Genomic DNA, 11,180 nt, shown 5'->3' on the forward strand with positions numbered 1-11,180 from the left:
ATTGAGGGTGTTCCCAGCACCTGAATTAACCATTCCGTGTTTGCTTTGTGCTGCTGATGAGGCGAACCTCAACCATCCGGAATGTTCATGCGTCGCATTGCCCTCCAAAGACTCCGATCGAGAAGTTTTCTGTACCGAGCAGCCGACAGCCGAGTCTGTGAGACAGCTCCTCTGTGATAAATGATCGCTGGCTGCCGCTGTCGAAAAGAATTCTCGTCAGACGTTTTGTGCTCGGTCCATTGCTCCACGCTGTCACTGTCGGCATAAGCACAAAGGGGCGATTGGTTGCATTCTCGGATGCATGCATAAAGATGGGAGCGTTAACCAACTCCTTCACCTTCATTTATTCGCCAAGAGCATGCATTTTTCTCGAGAACTCCATGTCGCACATCGTCGTTGCGTTCCGCCGATTGCAAGCTTTGCATTCGATGCTTGCCCTACAACGTTTTGCAAGGTGTCCGCGCTTGGTGCAGCTGAAGCTCCTGCCTTCCGATGTTAGGATGGCCTTCTTGTCCCTCAGGTCTATATTTGCGTTGCAGTCGGGAGTTTCGTGTGCCTTCGATTGACAAAGTAGGCACTGTGTATCGGATTACGTCCCGTGCAAGGCCGCTATGGTTGGGGTTCGAGGGGGGCCCTTATTCGATGCCGCGTGTGTCTTGCGAAAAGGAGGCGTGGGCTTATCCTGGCTGCCGTAGGGTCGGCTTTCCGCTGCCCTCTCGCCGCTCTCCAGCTCCCGTCGTAGAAGCGGAGGAGAGATCGGAGTGGAGACCCTTGAGATGACGCTGATGAGCCGGTTGATGCAGAGTCGCCGTTCGCTGATGCTGCACTGCTACTCCCGTCACTATCCTCGGCTTGCCGGCGGTAATAATATAAGATCATGTCCGCTGGAAGCACACGTGGCAGCACGGGGTAGAGCATTGCGCTGGACGGCTCGTCCGCCATACCCAACAACTTGAGTCCCCGCATTTGCACCAGTACCTGTCGTAAAGACGCTGCAGGGCGGGCACATTCTTAGATGATGTCAACGGCTGCGCGTCGATGAGGCCCTGCATGTGCTCTTGTATCAATGCCACTGGGCTCCCAAAACGCTGCTGTAGGAGGTAGACGGCGCCGCTGTAGCACTGAGGAGTCGCTGGAAGTCCTGCAATAGCTGCCGCCGCATGTCCGGTGAGCAGGGACCTCAGGTAGTGAAATCGGTCGCTTGCAGTCAAGTCCACATTCTTCGCACTGATTGTTCGAATTGTTCCCAAAACGGCTGCCAATTTTTCCGCTTGCCGTCAAACCGAATGAGTCCTAATATTGGCAGCTTCGTTTTTGGGGCTGAAATTTTCAGCGGATGAGGCTCGTTGCTGCTCTTGCTTAGAGTCTGTGCCTGACGAGGAAGACGCTGTATCTGTATGTTGTGCTTGAGGCTGCCCAAGGAATTGGCGATCTTGTCCGAATATTCCAGGACCTGCTCGAACTCTTCGTCAGCGTCCTCATCTGTGAGGCACTGTTCGATCTCCGCGCCAACTTCTGACAGCTTGACGCTGGCTGTTTCAAGGCGCTGCATCATTGCCTTCAATGCGTCGACGGTCGGCTCGGCGCTGGCCGCAAGGCATTCGTCGATTTCTTTAACGATCCAGATTACCTGTGATCGGACGGCCCGTCGTTTCTTTCGTTGAAATGGAGTCGATGTGGTGCGGTCGATTTGATAATCCGTTCCCGAGTTTCGGCACCAAAAGATTGCGTAGAAATTCTTCTTCTGTCGTCCTAGGTTTTTGAAATAACCCCAAAAGAGCACTTTGTTTGTCCGTTTGTTAACTGTTTATTCTCACTTTTCGTTGGAGCTAATTCGAGCAGTCGCCGGAGCGACGCTCGTCAGTGGGCCCCTCCGAGTCGTTCTCGTTGCTTTCTCCCGCTTTGGCGGTCACCAAGAGCCGCGCCCCTCCCTCGCTTCCGAAAATTCTGTGAGCGGCCCCCTCCCTCCAGTCGTGGTGTCCCGTTACGGCCAGAGGCGCCCCTTAATTGCTTTTCATTTTTTGCGTCCCGCCTTTCTGCCGTCCCTCTGTTCTCTATCTCCACGACTGTACGGAAGGTCCGCGCAAAGTTCTAACACATATACTATAGCATTGCGTTAAAACCACACGTAACAGCAAAAATTGCGATATATTGGGTGTTATACGGGAAGTAAAGTCTAGAATTTCAGGTTTTCCACTGTGATGTACAGTAATCCTTCGTTATAACAAAATCGCTTTACTCGAAATATCACATTTTTCGAAATTTATTCTGGTCGCAACCCAAACACATGCATTCTAGGCCGCATAACTCGAAGCGCACGAAAATCTTGACCTGCTTAGAGCGAAGTGGCGAGCGAAGGCATCGCCCAGCGGTGGCGCCTCAGCGGCAAGTCAGGCTGTCAACATGGCGGTTCAACGCAAGCTGGTGCTTCCCCTGCGATTTTCTTGAGCCTCATGCGCGATTCGCCCCATCCGACTTTAGACAACGGGTCGAAATGCGGGGTAGGGCCACTGAATCTTGTTCCTGGACATTGGTCAATGGCGTGGACGAGATGGTCCGCGAACACTGACACTCGTTCCAGAGTATCAGCAGGGTCGGCAGGGCGCCAAAAAACTATTTGTGTCGCAAACTTAACGGCTGCACAGCTCGGGAAAAAATTGCCCAGGCATTATGCAAAACCCCTATCCTAAAACCGGCCTGTTTTCATCATCGCGCTGTGTACCCACAATGAGCGGGTAATAATTTTTTCGCTCAACATATACAACCTCAAACGTGAGCCACTGCGTTTGAGGCACATTCCAGCGCGGAACACTCGTAGCGTTCCCTGACGCCCGCACGGCCCCTATAAAAATGGCCACTGCCACTGCCACATTTATGTGTGGCGACCGCAGCGTCATGCCATGCTTGGCTAAATTGGAGCACGGGTTGCTCGCGCCCATCAGGACTTGAAACAGCCAAACCACACAGAATGTTTTGCATCTCAATAAAGGTTTGCTTCACTGAAGACATTGTGCTTTGATTCTTCGCTGCTGTGGCGCAATTAGAGCTCAAATTCTTTATTTTTGTCGAGTTGTCACTTATATCCAAACGTTGCTTATAACGAAATTTTGGCCGTCCCGCTGACTTCGTTATAACGAGGGATTACTGTACTAACCTGCAAGTATGATCAACATTGCTTCGGTATATGCTTCGATAAGTTGCCTGTTTTTTTTTACCCGCCGCGGTGGCTCAGTGGCGAAGGCATTGCACTGCTGAGCACGAGGTCGCGGGCTCGATTCCCGCCCACGGCGGCCGTTTTCTGACTGAAGCGAAGAGCAAAAACGCCCGTGTGTACGAGATTTCGACGCACCTTAAGATCCCCATGTGGTCAAAATTATTTCGGCTGCATGGCGTCGGCGCGTTAAACCCTATAATCAATCAAGGTTGTCTGTTTTTGTTACGTCAAAAATAGTACTGGCCACTACACATTTAAAACAAGCTGGAAATTCAGATAATGCTTTCCAAATAAGAAAACAACATGAATAAAAGTGTACTACTTACGCTCATGTGAATATTACTCGTTCTCAGGAACCCTACAAAACCGGTGAAAAAAAACTGGGACACGTGACGTGGTCGTAACTAGCTTTTCCGCCCGAATTAGGCCCCCTGGCGACTCAACCGGGCGGCAGAAATCAACACCTTAGACCATTCTAGCCACCTTAGCAACGTGAACACCGACACATAAAAATGGCAGCATCTCCACTCCGTGGATGACGGTGAGGGTGGGGAGTATGGTGATTCGAAACCACGTCCAAGTTGCGCCCCGACAGATATCCTACTTGTGCCCCAACCGTCATTCGATTTGGGCCGTGAGCTCCACCTCGATTATTCCCTAACTGAAACTGCAACTCACGGCTGAACTCCAATTTCGATCGATTTTCGCTTCATGGAGTGTGTACACAGATGGACGCGGACGGACATTAGGAGGTCCGAAGGTACTCCGCACCGTTACAGGCGAGGGGTAAGCCGTTTGACTCTCGGGTACTAACTCACGATCGTAGCCCAATGGGTAAGACGACTGGCAACAACTATGCCTGGTCTACCAGACACAGGCTCGAATCCTGCTGGTGGCTGTGCGATTTTTTCCGATTGTAAATGCTATGCGCACGGACGCGGACTGACATTGTGCGGTGCTTAGGTACTCCGCACCCAAAATTCGAATCTTACGTATGTCCGTGAGACTCACGTAAGCCATTTGCGTTCGGAGCATGCGCACTGGTCACCCGTGGAAGTTCTACTAGAGTGAACTAGAATAGGGGAGTATGTCGGGCGGGCGGAGGCGGCGTTGCTTCTGGTGCGCCTCGAGCGATTGACCGTCCCTAGGGGCGCTGGTGGAAAATCTTGCAGGTGATCAGCCGCCACCGCCGACCGCAGAAAACGCGGATGCCGATGTGCTCACGCGCGTGCGGTGTCATCTGTGCGAAACTTTAGGTTGTTCTTTAAAACATTGAAGTGGGTTTCTACAATGGCCAGCATGTAAGAAAGCTACCTAACAGATCTAAGGCTATTCCACTCAATGTGAAAGTTGTCGGAAGTGCAGAGATGTCATTCGCCATATTGGCCTTCGCTGCCGTTATCCGCTCCCTCTTACCACCCATCACGCTCTTCGCCGCTCTGTCTCATTCCTCTCCTGATGAATTCAACGGAGGTTTGTCCAACGCATTTCAAGTTTCCCGCCTTCGCAGTGTTTAGGCGCCCACTGCCTGAAACCGCGCCAGCGGGATTTCTGTTCTTTTAGAGACGATAGTCTTTCTTGGGGTACTTAAACCCAGAACTTTCGGTCTGTCTGTATGTATGCCTGTCTGTCTGTATGGGCCTCGTGCGCTTGTATGGTGGCGCCACTGATGTGCTGTGTTCAGCGCCATCTTGCAGGCAACGGAGGCATAATTTCTGAAGTCCGTGAGCAAACGACGTCCGGAGGATAGTATTCCGCGCAGTACGATTATTAGAAGAGAAAGAAGAAATGACCGCTATTCTGTTGCCATGCGATACAAACAGCCAAACGGTACTTTATTAAATATAATATGGTTCGCAAAGGCGATAGGAAAGCGATGCGTAACACAAAAAACAGTTTTAAACAATCGCGGGATCGTCTCCGCGCAGCGCGCGGTCACGCTTTCATTTCGGGACGGCTTCCACTGAACACCAGCAGAGCCGCCCAAATAAAATATAAAAATAAAAGGACGGAAGCCCAGAACGAGAGGAGTGCAGGAGTGTGCGTCTGTGTGTGCATCGCCTCCCGGAAGCGACAATGTATGTGTGAGGGAGGGTGTGATCGCTCCACCAGTGGAAAATTTTTTGTGGGGCCGCCGGCCCCCGAAGAGCATGAAATAACGGCATAACGTTCCAACGACGCCAGCAACGCCTTGGTTGCTGTGGTCGCTTTGGTGGATTTGATTTATTACATCAGTACGTCTGGGTTAGAACAGCTGGCATAACCAAGCAGTTGGCGGACAGCGTATTGTCAGGAGAAGACCGACTACGCGACTTCATGGTGCTTGCAGAAGCGAATTTCCCACTGTGCCTTTGACATGTCAGGAAGTGATTTGATGTGTTGTGTGTGCGAAATCGCGGTGAAGGTTTGTGTGTATATTGCGACACCATGGATAAGCGGCTTCAAGAGCCCGAAGATTCAGGTTTGTAGAGGCAGGTATTTGCAAATGCCAACTGCTTGAGTAAACTCTACCTCAAACTGCTGAAACTACGATGAGTTAGTTGGATGGGCTCATGAAAATATCGCAATACTTTTTGAAGTGCTTTCATAGGTTTATAAATGTGTACTTAATATGCGAATACTCTTGGACGTAGATACGCGAAACGAGGCTTTCATGAAAGCCTCTGAATGTTTATTTACCTTGTTTATCGCTCAACATAGACACGGGCACAGATATGGTAGATCGAACAACAAGAGCTTTAATTGTGCACGAATGATTCCTCTCGCATTCGGAGTGCCCTTGATAAAATAAGACAATTTTGAATAATGTAGATTGTTTCAAAGCTGACAGAGTTGTACGTGATGATTGTGTGACTACGCTGGCATGACTACATGCCAGTGTGAATAGTTGTGCTGGTGCAAGTTATCTTTGTCAGCAAAAATATTTTGCGCAACAAGCCCCACTTGAACTCGCTTTTCAAACGCAAACTACAGGTTGTACATGTTTGAGATATTTGAGAGTCCTTTCAATAAAAGTGTAGATGCCAGTCTCCGAATTGTGGCTGGTGTGTGTCCATCTGTTTACGGTTTTGTCGCAGTGTAGCGTGAATATTTACGTTTCTGTTTTCATTTTAAAGCTTCATATTTTGCTGGTATGACTACCTACAATTTAAGCATGCATATCCGTGGGTTGTTCGATGTATTTTCTGATGCGTGCACAGATGCGTTCGTGCGTGCACACCGAAGGCTATTTGAGGCGCTACAAAAATATGCACTGGATACACGGCATTTTTTTGCAGCGGTCTTACGCCAAGTAGCGTGCATATACGCAAATGCATTTATGGATCTGTTCTTTTTATTTCTTTTCGGGTACTATGTGCTTCGTGAACGTCGGCGTCGCAGGCAGCTGATCCGTGTACTGTCGTCTGCTTTTATTGGAGAAGGGGTGCTTTCTAAATTATTTCGGCTTGTATTCCCGCACAACTCGTCAGCGTAATATTTCTATTATTATAACAACCGTGAATTTAAAAAAAACGTGGTAATTGTTGTATACTTATGTTACGGTTGTTGTTTAAATTAAGCCTTATAGCGAACTACTGTATATGTTTGTTTTGTTCTTCAGAAAAAATTCCGCCCCCGCTCCCAGGTGGCGCCACATGTTTATTTGAAACAGCCGTGCACGAGGCCTGTGATTGGATTGCCGGCCAGGGAGGGAGGCCATGGGTGAGCTCGTATTTTTTACTACGTTACGAATTTAATAAGCATGTAAAGGAGGTAAAACACAGCATAAATAGTCCATGAACAGTTCTAGACATCGGGGCAGAAATCTTCAGTTCGTAAAATAAAGTTTTCATTTCGAAAACAGGACAAAAAATTTCGAAGCGAAAGCTAGGTTTAAGTGGAAAAAATGTCCAATTAAACTTTAAATTAAGAAATTGTTCGCGGCTTCTTCAAAAAAGAAGTATAACACTGGGTTCAGTAAATTTTTTAGCATAAGGAAACACAAATTATGTGTGTGTAATAGTGAAGTTAACGAAAATTTTGGAAGGTGTCTTCGGGTGCCGTTGTGTGTGGAAGAATTTTTCGGTGCAACTAGGACCCACAAATGTAAAAAAGGAGAGAGCTGAGTTTTGCCTTTGGCATTGTTAGGATACATTTCTAACACACAGAAAAGCAGGAAGGTGATAGAAATTCAGCTGGAAATTAGCAGAGAGATTCAATATTACTTATTCTCTAATATTAATCATATAGGGCTGCTGCAATGGGAGCCTAAATCTTGGAAATCCAGACGAGTAGTAATATACGAAAATCTCAACAACTAAGTGGGTTACAGAAATCTATAACCACTTTTTGAGCCTGACAGAAACAGCTCTAGCAGAAAAGAAGACCCACTTCGTGATGAATTCAGCAGAAAACTGAAAACAAGAAGGACGTTCGGGACAGTATGAGTAAGTCACAAAAGGTAGCGGGTAACGAGCCCAAAGCAGAATAGGAGGTAGGAAGGAGAACGAGGGACTTCAGTTTGGAGAGCAAAAGAAAAAGGAAAGGGACAAAAGCATGACAGGCAGAAAGAAAAGGAAGGAAAAGGCGGATTCCGCCAAACAGAATGAGGAGGAGTTCCCGCAATTCGGAAAGGACGAATGTGAGGATGAGCCATGGAAAGAGGTCGCAAACGAGGAGGAGGAAACCTTCAAAGCTGAACTGCAAAGGAAGGTAAAAGAAGTTGAAGCAAGAATTCTCAGTAGCCTGATAAAGGTAACTCGAGTAACTGAAGACGAAAGAGCAGTGGGAAGATTGGCAGATGATATTCAGGAGATGAGGGGCCTAACAATAGACCTCATCGCCAGGGTGGCAGAATTGGAAGGTGAACTAGCAGCACTAAAAAGTATCACACAGAGGACTTTCGCAGACGTAACGAGAAGTAGCGAAGCAAAACGTCACTCGGACCCTGACCCTGAGGAAGGGGAAGGGAGGAAGCAAAGTGTTTGGCACATCAAACTGAAAGACACAGGGGAAAAAGACGCAGCAAAGGTAGCAGAAAGAACTGAAAAAGAACTTTGAACCATCACAGCTTGGGTTAAAGAACGTGACACTGCAGAAAACAAGACAAGGAGTTTTGGTTCTAGCCGTTGAGAAAGAGGGACTGGACAGGCTCAAATCAGAACTGGACACCCATGAAGTGCTCAAAAGCAAACTGGCAGCGGAATTCCCACGAGGAAGACAGCTGGAAATCTGCATTTTGGGGGTGCCGAACGAGACGCAGGAGGCAGAAATCCAGAAAGAACTTGCTAAACAAACAAACACGGAGGAAGTACATAATAAAGAATACGCCGACCACCAGAGAAAATCGAACAACTAAAACAATGACGTTTCGGCACCCCGAACGGGAGTGTGGACAAGGCTCCCGTTCGGGGTGCCGAAACGTCATTGTTTTAGTTGTTTTATTTTCTCTGGTGGTCGGCGTATTCTTTATTATGTACTTCAGTGTCATTCCCGACCAGACGGGCGTCCGTCGAAGCCTCGATTTTAAACACGGAGGAAGAGCAGATAATAATAAAACGGAAGATACAATCAAAGAGGAGGAGTGAAGTAACAGTAATAGCTCAAGTCCTAGGTCCAGCATTCCGAAAAATCATGGGGCAAGGACGTGTGAGGATTGGATGGACAATGTACAGGGCAAACGAAAACCTGTATGTCTCAAGGTGTGACAACTGCGCCAGGTTTGGGCACCCCTCAGTGGCGTGCAAACAAAAAAACCCAACATGCACAGACTGCATAGGGCAGCATCATCACAGGGAATGTCCGGCATCAGAGTTCTTCTGTCAAGAGTGCGTGCTGTACAACCGCAAGGCCGGGCGGGACGTACTAGATGTAAGGCACTCAATGATGGACGTGAGATGTCCGTCTTTCCAACGATTTCAAGATAATATGCGGGAAAGAACCAACTACGACTAAATGCAAGAAGGCAAGTTGGTCAAAGGCATCTAAATAAGTAAGACGATGGTGTGAGAAAGGGCCATCTTGAAGGGGAATAGAAAGGGTCAACAGAGATAAGTAACTCGGGCAATGACAACGATTCAAACAAAAAATTCAACGTACCTGAGTCAGAGTTGAAGTTTGTACAGATTAACCTGGCAAGGTGCTTCAAGGCGAATTAATCGCTGAATACGTTCCAAGGAGAGAACATGATAGATATATCGGTTGTACAGGAGCCATATCATATACAAGGAAAAATAATAGGCTTTCCAATTAAAACACGTATAGTGGCAAGTGCATATTGCCCAAAAGTGGCAATGCTTGTTCATTTAGAAGATATCCTAGCTTTTCCAATTTTAGTTAGGAGCGAAATAGTATGTACAAGGATACAATGGAGAGACAAAGAAATAATTGTTATAAATGCTTATTGTGCACCAAAGAATGATCTTAACCCAATAATGGTTGAAATTGAGAATCTGCTACATACTGTAGAAGGTAAACACTTTCTAATTACAGGGGACTTTAATGCAAAAAATCCTTTATGGGAAGGGTCAATAGCAGATAGAAGGGGTGGTGAAATAATTAGTTTTATCAACGCCAATAGCTTAACTATTCTAAATAATTCGGGGTCAATCCCTTCATTTGAAACGGTAAACCGGAAGAGTTGGATTGACCTTTCGTTGGCATCCATAGAGTTAACGACAGAAATAAACAAATGGGAGGTGTTAGAACAGCACAACAATAGTGATCACAAGTACATCATGATAAATATTTTTAAAACAGAAAAACAGAAAGAACGCAGATTAACCAAAAAAGGGAAACTGAAGATACTACGCGATTTAAGGGATGACCCTTGGTATAAGGAAACAGAGGAGCCAAACTCAGCAGACGAGGTAAAGTGTTTAGTTCATAACTTTTATATAAAATTCGAAGGTCTAGTCGAAAAACACTCGAAAAATGTCACAAAGGATAAAGAGCCAAAGCGTTGGTGGAATGATGAACTTGAGGTGGAGCGTAAACGGGTAAGGGCACTCAGGAGGCGATATCAGAGATCAGATAACATACACAGAGCAGAGTATAAAAGGATATATTATGGAGCTCACATGCAGTACGACGAACATCTGAAAGAGGAAAAAAGGAAAAGTTGGGATGAAATTTGTGCCAACATGACATCAAATCCATTCGCATTGCCCTATAAAATAGCTAGGAACAAGATTAAGAAAAAGGTGGTATTGTCGAGCATACCTAAGAAGAATGGGGAACCGACACAATCAGTCGAAGAAACGGTTGAGGAATTAGTAAGCCATTTCTATAATTTGAAGCAGCAATCAGAGGAGGTAGACAATATCACTAGCACAGTAGAACATATTGAGAATACGGACGACAACATAACAGAAGAGGAAATTAGATATACTATTTGGGCCTTGAGGAAAGATATTGCAGTTGGACCAGATGGTATAAGTACAGACTTTTTACAAGGAATCTAGGAGGTAATTAAGGATTTTCTTGATCGGGTATATTCAGGATGTTATAGGTTTGGATACTTTCCAGAACAATGGAAGAGATCCAGAGTGATCTTTATCCCAAAGCAAAACAACCCAACAGATGAATACGAACGGTATAGACCAATTGCAATAAATTCACTACTAGGTAAGGTGTTGGAGAAAATTGTGAAATCCAAGATGTATTATTTTCTTTACAAAAATAATCACTTTTCCAAAAACCAGTTTGGCTTTATACATAACAGGTCGACGTCAGAAGCACTGAGAGAAATTAAAAGGCGAATGATCAAGCAAAATTAGATGGGGAAACAACGGTATAAATATCTTTAGACATTAAGAATGCATTTAACTCCATAAGAGCTGATCATCTGGTAGCATTTTGTAAGAAGATAGGTTTGAAAGAGAACTTGGTTAGGATTGCCGCAAGTGTTTTAACAAGCAGAACTGTAATATACGACACCGGCTTTAAGAAACTAGAGTTCAAATTACCCATCGGTTCACCTCAGGGA

The 11,180-nt window shown here is 46.3% G+C and overlaps 1 protein-coding gene across 2 annotated transcripts in view; it reads left to right on the forward strand.

The window, feature by feature from the left end:
* Positions 1-11,180, forward strand: part of LOC144146106 (uncharacterized) — a 593,048-nt gene that overhangs the window by 105,469 nt on the left and 476,399 nt on the right. The window lies entirely within an intron of this gene.

This window comes from Haemaphysalis longicornis, unplaced genomic scaffold (genome assembly GCF_048455015.1).
Source record: "Haemaphysalis longicornis isolate Haplotype H1 unplaced genomic scaffold, Haemaphysalis longicornis Haplotype H1 scaffold_7, whole genome shotgun sequence".
In the NCBI taxonomy this organism is placed as follows: Eukaryota; Metazoa; Arthropoda; class Arachnida; order Ixodida; family Ixodidae; genus Haemaphysalis; species Haemaphysalis longicornis.